We start from the raw sequence: 23590 nt of genomic DNA, 5'->3' as shown, positions 1-23590 counted from the left end.
ATTGACATAGTTTAAGTAAATAAATGTTTGTAAAAAAAATACAAAGAATATTTCATGCTGAAACCCACATATTAAACACAAATGGTATTCACTAAGTTGATGGTATTTATCTAGGATGACGTTTTACTGCTTTGTCATTCTATGTTTTATGTAATCATCGTATTCAGTTATTTCAAAAATTTTGAATGAGAAGAGACTGTCACTGGCAAACAGGGTTACAGACCCAACAACATTATATAGCATCCCCTCCTTGTGGAGAAAAGCACATGAGCTAATTATAGTACTTGGCAGTTGAAAACAATATCCTCAGCTAAACCCCATGCAATATACCACTAAAGCTCACTGAAACACGACCCTCCCCCTTCGCAGGCATGAGCACAGATTGGGGTCTACCTGTGCCCGAGCACCTGCCCATTTGCCGTCCCACTCGCCAAGTGCCCTTTTTGGGTGGTGGTATAATTGTTATTTTTTTGTATACAGTTTTTGTCGTTATTGTTCTGAGGCCACTGCCCCCAAGTCGTTGTGAAGTTTGTGTTTCGACCTATCCCCAAATTAATATAGTTGGTTCACGGTTGGTTTTAGTATTTTACCTGCGTGTCATGAACATGTATGCATAGTCACTTTACCCCTACCTAAATGTACAAATTACCTCGACTAACCTGTACCCCCTCACATTGACTCGGCCTATTCGTTCAGCACTTTCGAAATGGACAGCAACAGAAATTCAGATAGTTCCCTCATCTATCTGAATGAGAGAACTTGGGAAGGTTGAACACCAGACGCCGCAGCCCGTCTGGTGTTCAACCTTCCCAAGTTCTCTCACGTCACCCCGCTCCTCCGCACACTCCACTGGCTTCCAGTTGAAGCTCGCATCTGCTACAAGACCATGGTGCTTGCCTACGGAGCTGTGAGGGGAACGGCACCTCCCTACCTTCAGGCTCTGATCAGGCCCTACACCCAAACAAGGCACTGCGTTCATCCACCTCTGGCCTGCTGGCCCCCCTACCTCTGCGGAAGCACAGTTCCCGCTCAGCACAGTCAAAACTGTTCGCTGCCCTGGCACCCCAATGGTGGAACAAGCTCCCTCACGACGCCAGGACAGCGGAGTCAATCACCACCTTCCGTAGACACCTGAAACCCCACCTCTTTAAGGAATACCTGGGATAGGATATAGTAATCCTTCTAACCCCCCCCCCCCCCCCAAAAAAAAAAATATATAGATGTACTATTGTAAAGTGGTTGTTCCACTGGATATCATAAGGTGAATGCACCAATTTGTAAGTCGCTCTGGATAAGAGCGTCTGCTAAATGACGTAAATGTAAATGTTAGTTCAGATAAATTCAAGCAACATGTTGAGTCCTTTAATGTTATTCTTCTTTAGTCTTCTTTAAGTCACAGACAGGGTGGTTAGCCTACCATTTGAAGTATTTTATTTTGTGGTCTAAAAAGGACGGAAAATACAATCACAAGGATCCACTTTTATAGACAATATACCAACACACAGACAGTGCATTGCGCAAACAAAGCGACCCTCGCAATATGAACTGGAATTACGTGGGTCTATTACTGAAATTTTTGTTGAACAAAAATATTTGAATGGGAAGAGATTGTCACTGGTAAACATGGTTATAGACCTAACAACATTATATAGTATTCCCTCCTTGTGGAGAAAAGCACATGAGATAATTATAATACACAAAGTAAGCAAAACAATGACATGCATCATTATAACATTGCCTAAATTCTAACATTGTCAAAGTTGGACACACCTACTCATTCAAGGGTTTTTCTTTATTTTTAATATTTTGTACATTGTAGAATAATAGTGAAGACATCAAACTATGAAATAACACATATGGAATCATGTAGTAACCTGTTTTTTTCAACAAATCAAAAGCATATTCAAAGTAGCCACGTCGCAGTAGACCTCGGACTGTCGGGCGACTCTGGCTGCGCCGGACTGTCGGGCGACTCTGGCTGCGCCGGACTGTCGGGCGACTCTGGCTGCGCCGGACTGTCGGGCGACTCTGGCTGCGCCGGACTGTCGGGCGACTCTGGCTGCGCCGGACTGTCGGGCGACTCTGGCTGCGCCGGACTGTCGGGCGACTCTGGCTGCGCCGGACTGTCGGGCGACTCTGGCTGCGCGGCCCGGACTGTCGGGCGACTCTGGCTGCGCCGGACTGTCGGGCGACTCTGGCTGCGCCGGACTGTCGGGCGACTCTGGCTGCGCCGGACTGTCGGGCGACTCTGGCTGCGCCGGACTGTGGGGCGTCTCTGCAGGCTCCGGACTGTGGGCCGTCTCTGCAGGCTCCGGACTGTGGGCCGTCTCTGCAGGCTCCGGACTGTGGGCCGTCTCTGCAGGCTCCGGACTGCGGGCCGTCTCTGCAGGCTCCGGACTGCGGGCCGTCTCTGCAGGCTCCGGACTGCGGGCCGTCTCTGCAGGCTCCGGACTGCGGGCCGTCTCTGCAGGCTCCGGACTGCGGGCCGTCTCTGCAGGCTCCGGACTGTGGGCCGTCTCTGCAGGCTCCGGACTGTGGGCCGTCTCTGCCGGCTCCGGACTGTGGGCCGTCTCTGCCGGCTCCGGACTGTGGGCCGTCTCTGCCGGCTCCGGACTGTGGGCCGTCTCTGCCGGCTCCGGACTGCGGGCCGTCTTTGCAGGCTCCGGACTGTGGGACGTCGCCGGAAGCACTGGACGGGGAACTGTCGCCGGAAGCTCTAGATGGGACACTGTCGCCGGAAGCTCTGGACAGGGTACTGTCGCCGGAAGCTCTGGACGGGGAACTGTCTCCGGAAGCTTTGGACTGGACAGGCGCACTACAGGCCTGGTGCGTGGGGCTGGCTTTGGAGGCGCCAGACTGGTAACACGCACCTCAAGGCCAGTGCGAGGAGCAGGAGCAGGATGAACGGGACTGGGCTGACGCACTGGAGGCCTAGTGCGTGGGGCTGGTACTGGAGGTACCAGACTGGAGACACGCACCTCAAGGCTAGTGCGAGGAGCAGGAACAGGACGTACTGGACTGGGCTGACGCACTGGAGGCCTGGTGCGTGGTGCTGGCTTTGAAGGCGCCAGACTAGGGACGCGCACCTTAAGGCTAGTACGAGGAGCAGGAACTGGATACACCGGGCCATGAACAAGCACTGGAGGTCTGGAGCGCACAGCCTGCACCACCCGTCCTGGCTGGCTAGTCACATTAGCCCTGCACGGGCGGAGTGCTGGCACAGGGTGAACTGGCCTGTGCAGAGGCCTGATGGCTGCCATGCGTAAAGCAGGCGCAGGGTAGCCTGGGCCTAGGAGACGCACTGGTGGCCAGATGTGCTGCGCAGGCATACTCCTACCTGGCTGGATGCCCAATCTAGCACGGCACTTGCGAGGGGCTGGGATCGCTCGCACCGGACTGTGCATGCGTATGGGCGAGATCGTGCGCACTTCTGCATAGACCGGCGCTCTCATGATCCGCTGCTCCCCATAATAAGCATGGGGAGTTGGCTTAGGTCTATTGCCTGACCTAGCCATACTCCCCGTGTGCCCCCCCCAAACATTTCTTGGGGGTGCCTCTCGTGCTTCCGTCATTGGGCTCGCTCTTCGTACTGTCACCGTTCCTCCCTCGCTGTCTCCACCTGTTTCCATGGCAGGGTCTTGTCCCCTGCCATTACCTCCTCCCATGTCCATGAAATCCTCCACTCCCTTCTTTCCCTGGCCCAGGATCCTCCTGGGCCCGCTGCTTGGTCCATTGGTGGTGGGTAGTTCTGTCACGTACATCGTATGGAGTAGACCAAGGCACAGCGGGAATGTGTATACTCATCTTCTTTATTATGAAGAAAAACCAAAACAAACACTTAATCAAAACAACGACGAGAAAACAGTCCTGTGAGGCACACAGCTACACTTACGGAACAACTACCCACAAAAACCCATGGAAAAACACCCCTACTAAATAGGACCTTCAATTAGAGGCAACGAGGAACAGCTGCCTCCAATTGAAGGTCAACCCAATAAACTAAACATAGAAATAGAAAAACTAGAACGAACATAGAAATATACTAACATAACCCAAAAACATTAACCCCCAAAAAACGAAACACATAAAACAAACACCCCCTGCCATGTCCTGACCAAACTACAATAACAAATAACCCCTTTACTGGTCAGGACGTGACATGTATCTCTGCTTATTTGCGCTGTTCTTGTGTAAATATGGACTTGGGCTTCACCAAATAGGGCTATCTTCTGTATACCACCCCTACCTTGTCACAACACAACTGATTGGCTCAACCACATTTAGAAGGAAATAAATTCCACAAATTAACTTTTAAGAAGGCACACCTGTTAATTGAAATGCATTCCAGGTGACTACCTCATGAAGCTGGTTGAGAGAATGCTAAGAGTGTGCAAAGCTGTCATCAGGTAAAGGGTGGCTACTTTGAAGAATCTCAAATATTTAACACTTTTTTTGGTTACTATATGATTGCAAATGTGTTATTTCATAGTTTTAATGTCTTCACTATTATTCTACAATGTATAAAATAGTAAAAATAAAGAAAAACCTTGGAATCAGTAGCTGTGTCCAAACTTTTGACTGGTAATTTAAGTAATTTAAAAACTACGGCATAAGAAGGGAACGATGAGCGTATAAGAAGCAAGCCGTGATTTCGATTCAGACCTGAGCGAGCTGACGGACGTAGCCTATATGCCTATCTGTTCAGCACTTTAGAAATGGACAATGACAGAATTCAGAACATGGGACGTTCTTACAGTATTCTTCCTGTACACCAAGTCAGTAGGCTAAATAACGTGGGCACATAAACAGACAATGAAAGCTCTTACAATATTTCTCTAAAACAGGCTATAGGCAACATGTGCACCACCAAGTCAGAACATTAGGCTAAGTTCTGAGGCAGAGAGGGACCATAGCTAATAACAGATTACTACACATGCTGGATTGACAGCATGGCCAATGCATTCAACCTTTTTTGGCCCATGGTGTTGCGTGTTAAGGTTTTTATCCTTAAGGCTGGAAAAGTTCCTCTCTGACTCGGTGGTTGTCATCGGAGTGGTTATGATTATTTTGAGACAAGGCCTCCTGCAGGTTGTCTCAGACAAGGCCTCCTGCAGGTTGTTCTTGTAGAGTGATTTCAATAAAGAAAGTGCCATCTTCCCAATGTGCAGCTCAAGATGCCGGTAAAAAGTGGACATCTCCAGTTTCAACTTTGCCTTGTTGCCCACTGGCCATAACTTGGTAGCACACTGCAATTCTGCGGTCAGAAAACAAGCTGTCCACCAACTTTGCTGCAATTAAGTGGTTAATTTCAGAAAAACTTTCTTGCACATGAGCGAACTGGCTCTACCCAGAATAGAAAGAGGAGTGGGAGGCCCCGGTGCACAACTGAGCAAGAGGACAAGTACATTAGTGTGTCTAGTTTGAGAAACAGACGCCTCACAAGTCTTCAACTGGCAGCTTCATTAAATAGTACCTGCAAAACACCAGTCTCAACGTCAACAGTGAAGAGGCGACCCCGGGATGCTGGCCTTCTAGACAGTGTCTGTGTTCTTTTGCCCATCTTAATCTTTTCTTTTTATTGGCCAGTCTGAGATATGGCTTTTTCTTTGCAACTCTGCCTAGAAGACCAGCATCCCCGAGTTGCCTCTTCAAACTTCATTAGCCTTTTAAAATGATAAACTTGGATTAGCTAACACAATGTGCCATTGGAACACAGGAGTGATGGTTGCTGATAATGGCCTCTGTACGCCTATGTAGATATTCCATAAAAAGTCTGCAGTTTACAGCTACAATAGTCATTTACAACATTAACAATGTCTACACTGTATTTCTGATCAATTTGATGTAATTTTAATGGACAAGAAATGTGCTTTTCTTTCAAAAACAAGGACATTTCTAAGTGACCTTTTGAATGGTAGTGTATATAGAAATTTCAACAACAAAAAAACGGTGGATTTTTCTCCAATACATCATTTTAATAGTCAGGCACGCTTGGTTCAAAAGCTATTGACGAGAGAAAAATGTATATCAAATATTTTTTTAAATCCCTCGGTAGTTAACCACCATGTACAGTGGTAAAATATCTACACATGGACTGGTCAGCCAGCCATATATCAAGAGTTGGAAGATTATGGGTATTAGGCTATATTATGAAGTTATTATTAAAGAGCATTGAAGATAAATAAATTATCGAGCTGGCTTTACATCAGTCATCAACATCAATTATCAGCTGATAGGCTACCCTCTTTTCCCATTGTCAATCATGTATTTACGAGGCACTGTAACTAGCTTGCTTAGAATTTTTGCTACAGAGGCAGTTAATGTTATACATTTTGAGATATTAATTATGAAATATAAATTTTCAGCACCTGCCCACTGAAAGGTCTGTGCACGTCCCTGCCCCTTCGCATGTGTCGTCAGAAGTAAACCAATGCTTCAGTATTGTAGCACGTCCCACTTGGGTAAAGGGGAGGAAGAGGAAGAAGGGGCCATACGGTTCTCTAACACACATACCGGATACCGGATCAATCATTAGATGGGCCTTATAGGCCATCAGACACACTGTCTAACAGACTGTTTCATCCCGACCATTCAAACATGCACAGGTGGATTGATGATTGATGGATTATTGATGGATTCCCTTGATGATTGATGTACTCCCTATCTATCTCCTAACTATGAGATCTTCTTCCACTTTCACCGTCTCCCTATGTTCGCTTATAATGAGGGTGGAGAAATCGCAGCATATCCAATAACAAAAAAGGCATTCATTGCTTTGTTTCTATGAACAGTTAGTATTACCATGGTTTAGAATATTGATTATGATGGAAAAGTATTGAAGGTTGGCTTTACTGGCTACAAATGTGAATTGGGCATGCTTTAAGGCTGTCCTACGTAGCAGGACAAAGTGGTGTGTTTCCTATTGGGAAGTTAGCAGCGGTAGTGGCACAGAGTAGCGCGGTCATGGGGGGTACTCTCTCTGGTACTGGGAATGAAGTGCTTATTGTTGGGTATTATTAGCCTGGTCCCAAACAGCAACTGTGTGTGTGTGTTAGGGTGCCTGTTTTGTTTTCATTCAGTGTCTATAGCTTTGTCTGTGAGGGCCCACTGGCTGCCTCTGTGCTTTTTGTTTAACACTTTGTTGTTCTGACTAAATTGTTGCCCTGAATTCAAAGAGCGGCTTGGAATGGCTTCAAAAGGCACTGCTATGTATTCATCTCTGATATAATCTGGCTTGTTTAATCTGACTTGTTTTGTTTAAAATATTTAATTCCCTCATTTGTAACTAGTAACTCATAAATTAAATTGTAAACTGTTACCTATTTTCCACACACAACATGATTATGGCTTGAATCCGTATGAATTAACACTGGCCATCCGGATGAATTGTTTTTACAGTGTAATGACATCACTTTGTGCCTAAACCAGTTTTGCGTCATAACGGTCTCTTCTACTGTGTCAAAGGCTTTATTTCACTTTAATGTATAACAAATGGTATGTCATGTTCTGTCAAATTTCTAAAAATAGTTTTAGGCTTTTAGACTCAGTGATCTGAAGAAGATGTTTCTGTGAGATTTCTACGAAGTATGGCGTGAAAACACTAAAGTCCTGTTTTTGGCACTAGCAGGCTACAATGTCACTCTCCCAGTCCCGGCCAGTGTGTGTACGTACGTATAGTAAGGGAGGCACAGGCCCTGGCTTTCATGCTGTATGTGTCTGTTTTTCGCTGCCTCATTGTTTCTTGCTCGGCCCTGAATATTGCATAACCAGTGTTTCTCTCTGGGTCCGTGCTGAATGCTGCTCCTTCTAAGGTGACAGGACCGCAGGACGATTGCTGGGCTGGGCGGGGTGTCATGGCAGTAATAGAAACCTCAGGAGCGGAGTCGCTGTCTGCTGGCTGTCACTGGTTCGTCTAGCGTCCTCTTTATGTTCACCTCTCCTCTTTTGGCGTGTACCCATGGAGCCTCTTTCTTTCTTTCTTTCTCTTTTTTTCACTCTCTCTCATAATTTTTTCTATCTTTCTGTCTTTCATCCTTTTTGTCTTTCTCTCTTTCTTTGGTATTACTTATATGGATAGTTCCAAGTAGATGGTTTGTAGCTGTTCAGCAAATGTTAAATAACTGTCAATAACATTTCAAATAACTATCCACTAACCCTAACCTTAACCCTAATCCTAACCCTAACCCTTATCCTAACCTCAACTCGTACCCTAATCCTAACCCTAACCCTAATCCTAACCCTTAACCTAACCCTTATTCTAAACCTAACCTTTACCGTAACCTTGGCAAGGAGTTGTATATTAACTGATTTTTTGACCATCTGTAGATCGTCTATAGGAACTATCCAAATAAAGTGACTTTCTTTCTTTCTTTCTTTCTTTCTTTCTGTGTCTGTGTCTCTCTCTCCTGTTACGTATTCCCAAGGCACATGTAGGGGAAACTCTAGTGGTGGAGGGCAACATTTTGATACAAAGAGGAGATATCCAGAGAGTGTGTGTGAAAATTTCTAAAGAGCGATGAAACAGGTACCAAAGAGAAACTAGAGAGATGAGGACAGAAGAGGGCGATATGCTCAATTCCAAATTGACCCCCCCTCTTCAGCCCTCTTCAGCACTTCGATCTAACATTGGGCCCTTTGAAAGGTGGGAATGTTGACCAATGGGGTAATATTATTTAGAGTCAGACAGTAGAAAAGGAGTCTGACTTGGTCTGACAGAGTAAGGGAGATTTTGGAGCGACGACAAAATTTTATCCTGAACCATCAGAGACGGATGAGGAAAACAGACTGTTCATAACTTGAGTTGTCTTTTCAATCCACTTAACTCTACAGTGCCTTCGGAAAGTACATTTTAGTCATTTAGCAGACGCTCTTATCCAGAGCGACTAACAGTACTGAATGCTTACATTTCATACATTTTTTTCCTCCATACTGGTCCCCCGTGGGAATCGAACCCACAACCCTGGTGTTGCAAACACTATGCTCTACCAACTGAGCCACACGGGTATTCATACCCCTTGACTTATTCCACATTTTGTTGTGTTACAGCCGGAATTGAAAATATATTTGTTTTTATCAACCATCTACACACAATACCCCACAAAGACAAGTGAAAACATGTTTTTATACTTTTTTTGCAAATTTATTGAAAATGAAATTGAACCTTTATTTAACTAGGCAAGTCAGTTAAGAACAAATTCTTATTTACAATGATGGCTTAGGAACAGTGGGTTAACTGCCTTGTTCAGGGGTAGAATGGCAGATTTTGGCCTTGCCAGCTCGGGGATTCAATCCACCAACCTTTCGGTTACTGGCCCAATGCTCTAACCACTAGGCTACCTGCCGCCCCACAATACAGAAATATCTAATAACATAAGTATTCACACCCCTGAGTCAATACTTTGTAGAAGCCCTTTTGGCAGCGATTACAGCTGTGAGTCTTTCACGTCTCTAAGAGCTTTCCACACCTGGATTGTGCAACATTTGGCCATTATTCTTTAAAAAATTCTTCAAACTCTGTCACATTGGTTGTTGATCATTGCTAAACAACCATTTTCAGGTCTTGCCATAGATTTTCAAGTAGATTTAAGGTAAAACTGTAAGTCGGCCACTCAGGAACATTCACTATCTTCTTGGTAAGTAATTACAGTATAGATTTGGCCTTGTATTTTAGGTTATTGTCCTGCTGAAAGGTGAATTAATCTCCCAGTGTCTGGTGGAAAGCAGACTGAACCAGGTTTTCCTGTAGGATTTTGCCTGTGCTTAGCTACATTCCGTTTCTTTTTTATCCTGAAAAACTCCCCACTCCCCAGATTACAAGCATACAGTACCCATAACATGATGCAGCCACCACTATGCTTGAAATAAGGAGAGGTGTACTCAGTAATGTGTTGTATTGGATTTGCCCCAGACATAACACTTTGTATTCAGGACAAAAAGTTAATTGCTTTGCCACATTCTTTTGCAGTATTACTTTAGTACCTTGTTGCAAACATGATGCATTCTTTGGAATATTTGTATTCTTTACAAGGCTTCCTTCTTTTCCCTGTTGTTGATCCATCCTCAATTTTCTCCTATCACAAACTCAGAGCGGTTTCCTTCCTCTCCAGGCAACTGAGTTAGGAAGGACACCTGCGTCTTTGTAGTTACTGGGTGTATTGATACACCATCCAAAGTGTAATTAATAACTTCACCATGCTCAAAGGGATAGTCAATGTCTGCCTTTTCTTTTACACATCTACCAATAGGTGCCCTTCTTCGCGAGGCATTGGAAAACCTCCCTGGTCTTTGTGGTTAAATCTGTGTTTGAAATGTCAATTAAGGCAACCCTGCGCACCTCTCTGATTCACATTTTAGTTGAATGTTTTCAGTTGTACAACTGACTCGGTGTCCCTTATTGACTCAAGACATTTCTGCTTTTCATTTTTTATTAATTTGTAAAACATTCTAAAAACATAATTCCAGTTTGACATTATGGGGTATTGTGTGTAGGCCAGTGACACAAAATCTTTTCAAGGAGTGTGAATACTTTCTGAAGGTGCCGTATGTCTGTCCGATACTGATTTGGTAGTGGTAATACATTTACAGCACTGACTAACCCAGTTCACAGGTTCACACTACACTCTCAGAAAAGGGTACAGTTAGGTTACAGTATTGTTCCCTGGGGTACAAAAATATCAAAATACACAATGTACTTTCAGAGGTACACATATGCTTTAACATGGTACTCTTCAGTACCCTTTTGTATGTAAAAGTAAATCCTCACACACTCTCCAAAAAAGGGGTACAGTGAAGGTACATCTCTGTTTCCAGGGGGGGGGCATGGATTTCAGTTTGTTATTTTTGGCTACCCGTGAGTGGAAGCGTTGTACCAGTTGAAGTGGTCTATGGTTATGTTAATTAAAGTTTGAACATGTCTGATGACAGTTCTGAATTCTTTATAAAGGCTTACATAAGAGCATGTGACAGAAAGAGCTGTAATTAATATTGTAGAGACCTTCACCTACCTTGTTAAGCGGTACGGACCTCTTGCCGTAATGGTTAAGGTGTTGGCGTTGACAGTCGTGAGACCCAGTTGGGCCTACTCCCTGAAGTGGGATGTCAGGGCCTCCCGAGTGGCGCAGCAGGGTTGCGGCGTCACTACAGCCTGGGGTTTGATCCCAGGCTGTGTCACAACCGGCCGTGACCGGGAGTCCCATATGACTGGGCACAATTGGCCCAGCATCGGCTTGGTTAGGGGAGGGTTTGGCCGGGGGTTTTTACTTGGCTCATCGCACTCTAGCGACTCCTTGTGGCGGGCCGGGCGCCTGCAGGCTGACCTCGGTCGTCAGTTGAATGGTATAGCTGGCGTCTGGGTTAAGCAAGCGGGTGTTAAGAAGCGCGGCTTGGCAGGTCATGTTTCGGAGGATGCATGACTTGACCTTCGCCTCTCCCGTGGCTGTTGGGGAGTTGCAGCGATGAGACAAGATCTTAGTCACGAAATTGGTGAGAAAAAGCAGGTAAAAAAAAGAAGTGGGATGGCAGAGAGGCGTTTACATGCGAGTTACTTGATCTAGAGAGGAGCCGCTTACAAGGAACAGATGCTTTGTCAATGTGGTGGTACCCTAAAAAGGCAAAATGTTACCTTTTTGTAAAGGCACACTTTTGTATCTGTGTCGACAATATGGTACACTATTGGCACTTTTAAGGTATGAACTGCAAGGGTAGAACTATGTACCTACAACTAACGGTACAATGGACGTATCTTACAGGGTACCACTACAGTGACAAGCATTTGTACCCCTTTAAGTACAATTCGGTACAATTTATTCTTAGAGTGTAGTTGTTGTAGATGGTGTTGTAGAGTTGTACCAGTATGGCAAAGTGCTGAGTCATAAATTTGTTTTACTACAATGCACTGAGTCACCCCATGGCACGAAACAACATTTAGGCTGCCATATTGGATGGGGCAAATCTGATACTGTATAAAAGCTTAGGCTACTCAAAAGCTCACTACGAATTCCAGTAGCCAACATTACATGCTAGACATGCACTACCGTCTGAAAGGTTTCAAATTATGTCCCCCCCACTGCAATGTTTCTTGGGAAGCTTTTTTATTTAATTAACATGTCTGTTGTGTAGTACAATACATTAATAGATTTGTGCCACAGATTAAAGTTTCATAGTAAATATTTTCACTTTGAAAATTGTAACATTTTATTTTACAATTATCTTTCATATGACATACAGGTAACTGCCCAAATAAAGGAAACACTTGAGTAAACAAGGGATACAAAGTATATTGAAAGAAAGTGCTTCCACACAGGTGTGGTTCCTGAGTTTATTAAGCAATTAACATCCAATCATGCTTAGGATTATGTATAAAAATGCTCAGTTGACCATTATATTGGCTATCATGGTTAGAAGAAGAGATGTCAATGACATTGAAAGATGGGTCTCAAAGGAGCACATGGGGTTTAAAGAGTGTGTTTGTGTGTTTGTCTCAGTCACCAGATCTCAACCCAATTGAACACTTATGGGAGATTCTGTAGCAGCACCTGAGACAGCGTTTTCCAACACCAAATTATGAAATTTTGCGTGGAAGAATTGTGTTCCATCCCTCTGGTAGAGTTCCAGACACTTGTAGAATCTATGTCAAGGCGCATTGAATGTGTTCTAATGGCTCTTGGTGGCCCAACACACTATTAAGACACTATGTTGCCGTTTCCTTTATTTTGGCACTTACCTGTATACTGTCACGGCTGTCTTCGTCTTCTGACGATATAGCGAAATCGTCGTCTGAACATGTAGACCAATACGCAGCGGATGTCGTGTTCATCTTTGAATTTAATTAATCGCTCACATGAACACTATACAAAACAATAAACAATGACAGTGCAACAGTTTTGCAGGCTATCCTAACGCAGTGCAAAAACAATCTCCCACAACAGACAAACACAAACACACCCTCATATATGGGACTCTCAATCAAAGGCAAATAGACAACACCTGCCTTCAATTGAGAGTCAAAACCCCAATGAACCCAAACATAGAAACAGACACACTAGACTCAACATAGAATTACATAAACATAGATCATAAATCAAAACCCGGAAATACTAAATCAAACACCTTTTACCAAAACACCACCCCGAACCACATAAAACAAATACCCTCTGCCACGTCCTGACCAAACTAAAATGACAATTAACCCTTATACTGGCCAGGACGTGACATATACAGAGCTTTCGGAAATGATTAAGACCCCTTGACTTTTTCCATATTTTGTTACGTTACAGTCTTATTCTAAAATGGATAGTTTTTTTTCTCCTCATCAATCTACACACAATACCCCATGATGACAAAGCAAAAACAGGTTTTTAGAAATATCACATTTACATAAGTATTATGTAATGGGGTATTGTGTGTAGATTGATGAGTGGAAAAATATAAGTGAATCCATTTTAGAGTAAGGCTGTAACATAACAAAATGTGGGAAAAGGGAAGGGGTCTGAATACTTTCCGAATGCCCTGTATCTACTATGTACACTCTTAGAAGAAAAGGTGTTATCTAGAAAAGGGTTCTTTGGCTATGCTCATAGGAGACCCTTTTATTAGAACCCTTTTTGGTTCCAGGTAGAACCTTTTTGAGTTCGATGTAGAACCCTTTACACAGAGGGTTCTACATGTATACCCAAAAGAGTTCTACCAGGAACCAAAAAGGGTTCTACAGTACATGGAACCAAAAAGGGTTATCCTATGGGGAACCCTTTTTTTTCTAAGAGTGTAGTAAGAAACATTTGGCTCAATTCTAGTACTTCAACATTTTAACATCCTCCAGTTCGCATTAACATTTCCACAGAGATACGTTTTAACTCGTTTCATTGTTACATACCTAGTTATATAGGTCAACATATTTACATTTCAACACAGTAACTACCTGGTTCCAATTGGTACATAGTCACAACATAGCAATACTTGTTTTAATGAATCTCACTCGTACAGAGACCCATATGTATTTTTCATGTAATAACAGTAACATGCTATTACCATTTTACCTTTAATCTTGTAGGATAAAGTTGAACTGGAATTAAATTGTTGTTAAAGGGACATTACACTCCCCCCAAAAAAAATTGTCAGATGTTCAGACCTCCAAAGTAATCTAATGTCAATACAAGTACACATTTTATATCATCGGTTGTGTAGATCCATCTACATGCCTCAACCCCAAATGAATGGAAAAGATAAGTGCTGCAAATATGGAAATTACATGGTGCTTCTTTTTTCCATTCGTTTTAGATTAATTTGTGTAGTTGTGATTATGTCATATTTTCTTGTATGTTGTTTTTATGTATTTGCACTCCTACCTTGTTGGATAGATAAACTATTTTGATTTGAAAAATATATATAAATATTGCCAAATCACTTTTAAAGACATGCTCCAGAACTTTGGCGACTACTAAGTCTTTTTTAAACCTCCCACTTTGGTCTGGATGTGTTAATGTGTAGTTCATACATGCATAATCTATGAGCAGAATTTCTTTACCTCAATTAGCCACAAACTCCTTAGTTTGAAAGCAACTGTTTTTCTGGAAGCTGTGCTGAGCCATTTTCTTTACATTTTCTACCACATGGGCCAGCCCCCTAGCAATTTGAGTTCAACCAATGAGCTTCAGCCCCTCGCCATATGAGTGACAGCTAGCAAGAGGCACATCATGCACTCATAGCAGAGTGAGAGAGCAATGTATGGTGCACATATCTGCACATATGTGACGTTGTATGCATGTTACGGGGACCACTTTTGGTTCGTGAGCTCTACTTTCAGAAATACTACCTAAGGTATACAAAAGTACCAGAGAATCTCTAACTGATGTCAAGCAAATGAATTAAGTTAATTTCAGTCGATTTGGCCATGACATTTTGTAAATTGCCCCTATTACTCCCATTGACTTTTAGCTTGCAGTGGCGAAAGTTCACTGAAGTTTATAATGACTGTTTGAAGAAATCTGAACCATGGATTACAGTTTATCCTGGCCCATAGACTACCCTCAGGCTGAGTAACCATCTAACATTAAGTTGTGAAATACTCTTCCCTTTAAGTCAGACATTTGCATCCCTATTATCATCCCTTTGTTAATGGAAAGTTTCAAAACTGAAAAGGTTCACATATATCTGGACATTCATTATGTGTGGAAAAAAATGAATATGGAAAACAACCTAACCGGGAGATTGTTTAACAAATCCTAGGTTAGGCCTAACTTTGAACCAAAGGTCCAGGATCCAATTTATTTTCAAGTGGTAATTATTACCTCTGTCTTAACAGATGCAATGTGTTGGCCGTAAATTGCTCTTCAAAAAGGCGTTTTTCAGTGAAGTCACAATTGTAACATTATGGAAGTTGCTTTGGATAAAGCGTCTGCTAAATACTGGTAACCATAATTGACTGTGTCCGGCAATCCTATTCTTAATAATCTTGAACATCTGCATGTACACAACCCTCGCTTATATCAGAATTGTACGTTTTATGATAGTAGATCTAATTGTAACAGTGCTAAGATAGTCTTGTCTGTCTGTCTGTCTGTGTGGCCTGGGGCCAGAGGTAGATTCGTTTACACTCTGACTCATCTGGTTCTTACAGGTTCCATGGACAGCCCTCGCTTTACTTATTAAAGGGATGGATCACTTTCCTTTCTTTCGTTTAACGGCAAACAGGGTGACTGTCTAACTGCCATGATTTGTGGGTAACACAAACTAGCATTACCATTACGGCATAATGGATCAGTTGCTTTATTGCGAGCAGCTACATTTTGCTATCACATTTGTGGTTTTGCTTTGGCATATTTTCAAGGGCATTGAATAATAAAGTGTGTTCCGTGAAAAGACCAAAAGGGTTATTTCTAAGCTGTCCTTGTTAGGAGTAATGCTGTATACAGGCCTCTGAGTGCTCACAGAACCAAGGCAGACTTTGGCATGCTAACCCTCCTGAAACACATTCACTTTAGGAACAAAACACAGTGAAAGACTTGAAACAGGGTTGTCTTTGAGCCAAAACAGAGTCACTGTAGAGAGTCCAGTGTTTTGTGTTTGAACCAGAATGAGCCAGCATGCAAATGGAGTATACTGCCGCCTGCACCATGATGGTTACAGTTCACTTGAGGGAAGGTTTGTGGTCTTCTTTACTCCTGTTAAGTGCCATAAAATGTCAACACAGGCATTCTATTAAAGGAACAGTTCAGATAAATGGCATATTTAGACATTTGTTTCCTTACCTTGAAAGAGCTTTATGTACAAGAAGTGACTGCAATCCACACTTTGGTATTTTTAAACTAGCCATTGCCAACATACGCATTGGTAATATAAGCATTTTTGGACCTAATAACAATGTAGCATGTTTAGGCTAATACTGTACTGTACTGTATATTGTTTGATTATGAAATAAAACAACAACAAAAAACATTTTGATAGTGACTTTTTTTCTCCATCTAATTTTAAAAACCATTCTTGGCCCATTTGAGTGTATTCTCTTATATTATTCCTTCAGCAGTGGGGTCCATTTACATAGAAAGACCTCACTTTGCTTAAGTGTAAAACACTCATCTCTGTCTCTTCCTCTCTCACTTTCTCTCGCTTTCTCTTTCACTCTCTCCCTCACCTGAACCTAGAGAGACAGTATCCCTTACCTTACCTGACGCTTCCCCTCCGTCACCATGTGGGGAGAGAAAATATGAAACGGTAAAAGGTGCTAACTCCTATTTTGTTGACGCTGCTATCTGTGTAAATTAATCCCAGGCAATCACTTATCGGCTTCGCTGATAGACAGCAGCCGTGTTGCTGGGGTTAACGGGAGAAGAGCTGTCACACAGCTCAGTGTCCTGTACAGGAACAGAACAGGCGACGGACGAGACGGTTTACGGTACTGACACCTCAGAGAGGACAGGGGAAAGGAGCTTCTCCATCAAAGAATAGCTTGCTTGGAAGGCGTGTGGAATGCTTAAATCTCATTATTGGTCATTGTTAGAGAGTTAGAAAGTAGTTAAATACTTTCAAATATTAAATTATTAAAATATTTACATCCATTATCATTTCTACATACTTTCTGGTTTTAGTCAACAAGCACATAAAAAAACTGTGACAAATGCAAGAATTGACCAGCGGGTATGGAGTGATTTCTGTGCAAACAGACATTTACATTTTTTACATTTAGCAGACACTCTTATCCAGAGCGACTTACAGTAGTGAATGCATACATTTCATACAATTTTTTATTTTTCGTACTGGTCCCCCATGGGAATCGAACCCACAACCCTGGCGTTGCAAACACCATGCTCTACCAACTGAGCCACACAGGACCTGTTGTATTTGAATTTAATAATGTTTAATTTGTATTAAGCTATTGAATTTGAATGTAATTTTTTTCATGTTTAATGCACAAATTGAATCATTCAATTAATAAATTGAACTTGTATTTGATTTTAAACTGAATTTAATTAACATTGCATTCAGTTTTTATGTTATTTAAATTACATTTTATATTCAATATTTATATATTCAGTTTCAATATTGTAGATACTGCATTCACTGTTTGTGTATCAAGTTTATAAACCATAATTTCAGTCAGGAAAGGTAAAGGAGAACAGATGGAATCAAATCAAGTTCAATTTATGAATTCAATTATTCAATTTGTGCATTACAAATGCTATAATATTTCATTCAAATTCAATATCCTAACACAAATGCAATATTTCCTCCATAAGTGGGCCGCATTTGACCACATAAGACTATTACAACACAGTCAGGGTCTAACAGATCTAAATAAGGAGGCGCAAACAGCTGAGCGGCAGCCACAATCCCAACAGTTTGCCCTCTGCAGATCGGAGGCCACATCTGCTGAGCAGAGAGACTGAAACACAACGGAAGTCATAAACCCATCAAGCTCTCACCCATTGTGAACTGAATTAAAATACACTCTAGCCCGGGAACTACAGTGCATTTGGAAAGTATTCAGACCCCTTGACATTTTCCACATTTTGTTGCATTACAGCCTTATTCTAAAACTGATGAAATTGTTTTTTTCCCCTCATCAATCTACACACAATATCCCATAATGACAAAGCAAAAACAGGTTTTATTTTTTTTGCAAATGTATTCAAAATAAAAACAGATATCACATTTACATAAGTATTCAGACCCTTTACTCAGTACTTTGTTGAAGCACCTTTGGCAGCGATTACAGCCTCAGGTCTTTTGGGGTATATGACACTACAAGCTTGGCACACCTACAGTGGGGGAAAAAAGTATTTGATCCCCTGCTGATTTTGTACGTTTGCCCACTTACAAAGAAATGATCAGTCTATAATTTTAATGGTAGGTTTATTTGAACAGTGAGAGACAGAATAACAACAAAAAAATCCAGAAAAACGCATGTCAAAAATGTTATAAAATGATTTGCATTTTAATGAGGGAAATAAGTATTTGACCCCTCTGCAAAACATTACTTAGTACTTGGTGGCAAAACCCTTGTTGGCAATCACAGAGGTCAGACTTTTCTTGTAGTTGGCCACCAGGTTTGCACACATCTCAGGAGGGATTTTGGCCCACTCCTCTTTGCAGATCTTCTCCAAGTCATTAAGGTTTCGAGGCTGATGTTTGGCAACTCGAACCTTCAGCCCCCTCCACAGATTTTCTATGGGATTAAGGTCTGGAGACTGGCTAGGCCACTCCAGGGCCTTAATGTGCTTCTTCTTGAGCCACTCCTTTGTTGCCTTGGCCGTGTGTTTTGGGTCATTGTCATGCTGGAATACCCATCCACGACCCATTTTCAATGCCCTGGCTGAGGGAAGGAGGTTCTCACCCAAGATTTGACTGTACATGGCCCCACCCATCGACCCTTTGATGCGGTGAAGTTGTCCTGTCCCCTTAGCAGAAAAAAACCCCCAAAGCATAATGTTTCCACCTCCATGTTTGACGGTGGAGATGGTGTTCTTGGGGTCATTGGCAGCATTCCTCCTCCTCCAAACACGGCGAGTTGAGTTGATGTCAAAGAGCTCCATTTTGGTCTCATCTGACCACAACACTTTCACCAGTTGTCCTCTGAGTCAATTGGATGTTCATTGGCAAACTTCCGACGGGCATGTATATGTATTCTTGAGCAGGGGGACCTTGCGGGCACCGCAGGATTTCAGTCCTTCACGGCATAGTGTGTTACCAATTGTTTTCTTGGTGACTATGGTCCCAACTGCCTTGAGATCATTGACAAGATCCTCCCGTGTAGTTCTGGACTGATTCCTCACCATTCTCATGATCATTGCAACTCCACGAGGTGAAATCTTGCATGGAGCCCCAGGCCGAGGGATATTGCCAAGCTGCTTGGCGATGGTCTTGTAGCCCATTCCAGCCTTGTGTAGGTCTACAATCTTGTCCCTGACATCCTTGGAGAGCTCTTTGGTCTTGGCCATGGTGGAGAGTTTGGAATCTGATTGATTGATTGCTTCTGTGGACAGGTGTCATTTTTACAGGTAACAAGCTGCGGTTAGGAGCACTCCCTGAGTGTGCTCCTAATCTCAGCTCGTTACCTGTATAAAAGACACCTGGGAGCCAGAAATCTTTATGATTGAAAGGGGCTCAAATACTTATTTCCCTCATTAAAATGCAAATCAATTTATAACAATTTTGACATGCGTTTTCCTGGATTTTTTTGTTGTTATTCTGTCTCTCACTGTTCATATAAACCTACCATTAAAATTATAGACTGATCCTTTCTTTGTCAGTGGGCAAACGTACAAAATCAGCAGGGGATCAAATACTTTTTTCCCCCACTGTATATTTGGGGAGTTTCTCCCATTCTTCTCTGCAGATCCCTCAAGCTCTGTCAGGTTGGATGGGGAGCATTGCTGCACAGCTATTTTCAGGCTCCTCCTGTGATGTTCGATCGGGTTCAAGTCCGGGCTCTGGCTGGGCAGCTCAAGTACATTCAGAGACTTGTCCCGAAGCCACTCCTGCGTTGTCTTGGCTGTGTGTTTAGGGTCGTTGTCCTGTTGGGAGGTGAACCTTCGCCCCAGTCTCAGTTACTGAGCGCTCTGGAGCAGGTTTTCATCAAGAATCTCTCTGTACTTTGCTCCGTTCATCTTTCCCTCGACCCTGACTAGTCTCCCAGTCCCTGCCGCTGAAAAACATTACCACAGCATGATGCTGCCACCACCATGCGTCACCATAGGGATGGTGCCAGGTTTCCTCCAGACGTGACGCCTGGCATTCAGGCCAAAGAGTTCAATCTTGGTTTCATCACACCAGAGAATCTTATTTCTTATGGTCTGAGAGTCCTTTTGGTGCCTTTTGGCAAACTCCAAGCGGGCTGTCATGTGCCTTTTACTGAGGAGATACTTCCATCTGGGCCTGATTGGTGGAGTGCTGCAGAGATGGTTGTTCTTCTGGAAGGTTCTCCCATCTCCACAGAGGATCTCTGGAGCTCTGTCAGAGTGACCATCAGGTTCTTGGTCATCCCCTGACCAAGGCCCTGGCCGGGCGGCCAGCTCTAGGAAGAGTCTTGGTGGTTCCAAACTTATTCCATTTAAGAATAATGGAGGCCACTGTTCTTGGGAACCTTCAATGCTGTATAAATGTTTTGGTAACCTTCCCCAGATCTGTGCCTCAACACAATCCTGTCTCGGAGCTCTACTGACAATTCCTTCAACCTCATGGCTTGGTATTTGCTCTGACATGCACTGTCAACTGTGGGACCTTATATAGACGTGTGTGCCTTTCCAAATCATCTCCAGTCAATTGAATTTACCAAAGGTGGACACCAATCAAGTTGTAGAAACATCTCAAGGATGATCAATGGAAACAGGATGCACTTGAGCTCAATTTGTAGTCTCATAGCAAAGGGTCTGAATACTTGTATAAATAAGGTATTTCTGTTTTTTATTTTTAATACATTTGCAAAAAAAATATAAACTGTTTTCCCTTTGTCATTATGGAATATTGTGTGTATATTGATGAGGATTTTTTTTTTTTAAATCCATTTTAGAAATACCTTATTTATACAAGTATTCAAAACTAAATTTGTAAAAAAGTCAAAAAGTAAAGGGATCTGAATACTTTCAGAATGCATTGTAAGTCTATTATGGGACTTATGGGAGTGATAAATATTCTCTACACCTCTGTTATCCTAATGAGTCTATCGATTGACTTTTCTTATAAACGGGTTTCATCTGCAGTGTTGCCTGATGGTGGTCCAGAGGGAGAACCTAAAGGCCATTGATCTCAATATGGATTGTAAACCCAGAGTGAGTGCACCACTTAGTAGTAGTGCCTTCACCCAATCAGAATCACAATGCAAACACATTTGAACTGCCACAGATGGGTCTGGGTTCCGACCAGAAAATGCCTCAATAACGGACAATGCAGCACCCGTAAGCACTTGTGGAGATCTGAAATAATTTGACAGATAGAAGCAATATGGTGAAAGTTCTACCAAGCCTATCAGATGAAGTTAATACACTGAGTGTACAAAACATTACGAACACCTGCTCTATCCATGACAGACTGACTAGGTGAATTCAGGTGAAAGCTATGATCCATTATTGATGTAATTTGTTAAACCCACTGCAATCAGTGTAGATGAAGTAGAGGAGACAGGTTAAATAATACTTTTTAAGGCTTGAGACAATTGAGACATGGATTGTGTATGTGTGCCATTCAGAGGGTGAATGGGCAAGACAAAATATTTAAGTGCCTTTGAACAGGGTATGGTAGTAGGTGCCAGGCACACCGGTTTGTGTCAAGAACTGAAATGTTGCTGGGTGCGCAACTCAATATTAGGACAGTGTTCCAAATGTTTGGTATACCCAGTGTATATTGCTCATATCTATTCAGTCCTCTCAGATCTACATGAAGTGTATAGGTTGGGCTCCCGAGTGGTGCAGTGGTTTAAAGCACTGCATCTCAGTGCAAGAGGCGTCACTACAGACCCTCGTTTGATTCCAGGCTGTATCTCAACCGTCCATGATTGGGAGTCCCACAGGGCGGCGCACAATTGTCCCAGCGTCGTCCGGGTTCGAGTTTGGCCAGGGTAGGCCGTCATTGTAAATAATAATTTGTTCTTAACTGACTTGCCTAGTTAAATAAAAGATAAATAAAAATAAAAAAAGGTTTACCGGTGAGGGGTTGTTTCTGGACCAGGCCTCAGAGTGTGAGTTTACAGGCAGCTGTCTGTCGATAAGGTTTATTTTCTGGTATGGTGTGTTAGCGGTGTCCTATGAGTGCCTGTATGAAAATATGTACGTATTTGTGTGGCTCCCTCCTCTATTTGTGTGTATGGTGTCTATATTAGGACAGCCTAAGGGTCACAAGGAGTGTTTATGTATTTTGTAAATCTGTTGATTAGTATTACTACAGCATCTCTCTTTGCTGTGCTCTGTCACTTGTTCAGTATTCCTGTCCAGGTGTGAACAGTCGGTGGGTTATTTTTAGTTCGGGTCCCTTGGCCCCACTGCCCGGTGTAAGGTGGCCCTCAGTCTGAGGCCATGGTAACCATAGCAGGCCTTGGAAAGTGAAATGTGATGCGGTGCATGGTGCTCGGGGCCACATTTCTCAATCACAACCTAATAATGAGCTTGCCAAGGCACAGGCGGCATCAATGATGCAGCACTGCGGTGTCTGTTACCGTGGGCAACGCACACCTGCCAGCACGCTTCCATTTCCGTCACTCACTCTCACTCACTCACTTACACCCCCCCCACAAACACACACACACACAAGCTCATGCTCTACACATCCTTTCAAGTCCATAGATGACCCATCCCCATTATTTTCACTCACACATGCATATATGATCCTTGTTACATGCTTGCATGCACGCACAACCTCGCATGCACTGACTTACACAAACATACACTCAAGCATGCATGCACATTTTTTATGCAGTAATGTGTGTGTGTGTGTGTGTGTGTGTGTGTGTGTGTGTGTGTGTGTGTGTGTGTGTGTGTGTGTGTGTGTGTGTGTGTGTGTGTTCCTAGATCCGGTGTTCCCAAACGTTCTGCTTCCTGACCCACCAATTTAGGTGTCTGTTCAGTTGCAAAAGGGTTGAGTGGTGAAAAAATATACCCAGACAAGACAAAAATAAAAAATTATTATAAAATCATCCTCTTTAAAATATTTAACTCTATGTAGATTTGACTATGAGCGCTTGTGCCCAATTCTAATGAACTGAATTGTAACAATGCACAAAACAAGTTTCACCTAGACCCCTGCCGTGACCCACAGTTTGGGAACCACTGCCCTAGATGACATACATGGGGTTTTAAAGTTCTTACCTATTAACAGTTCAAATTAGCATAAGCCTAAAGCATAGGTCTTGTTTGTGCTAGCACTGAAAATGTACCCCGTATTTAGTAGTGTAGATAAATATAAATGTATTTGTAGCTAGTTACAGAAAAGTATCATCAAGAACCATTAAGAAGTCTGCCTCCATTCTGTTTTTCAAAGTTATCATGGCAGCATACTTGACCTGCTAATAGACAGATTCTTTCCATTGTAAGAACCATTTTTTCATAATGCATGTTTATTGGGGACCAGTCACAGCCAGGCTTGGGCCCGTCATAACTAATTGAACAAG

At 42.8% G+C, this 23590-nt stretch overlaps 1 protein-coding gene across 5 annotated transcripts in view; it reads left to right on the top strand.

The window, feature by feature from the left end:
• Positions 1 to 23590, top strand: part of slc8a2a (solute carrier family 8 member 2a) — a 60807-nt gene that overhangs the window by 13701 nt on the left and 23516 nt on the right. The window contains exon 2 of one of the 5 annotated variants that reach the window (XM_045717262.1): positions 7812 to 7906. The exons of the other annotated variants lie outside the window; for them this stretch is intronic. The gene's annotated coding sequence lies outside the window, so the exon portion shown is untranslated. The remainder of the gene's footprint in view (positions 1 to 7811; positions 7907 to 23590) is intronic. 5 annotated transcript variants of the gene reach the window in all.

Source organism: Salmo salar, chromosome ssa04 (genome assembly GCF_905237065.1).
Source record: "Salmo salar chromosome ssa04, Ssal_v3.1, whole genome shotgun sequence".
NCBI classification, from domain to species: Eukaryota; Metazoa; Chordata; class Actinopteri; order Salmoniformes; family Salmonidae; genus Salmo; species Salmo salar.
Note: the sequence above shows the minus strand (reverse complement) of the source record. Positions and strands in the feature narration are given on the sequence as shown.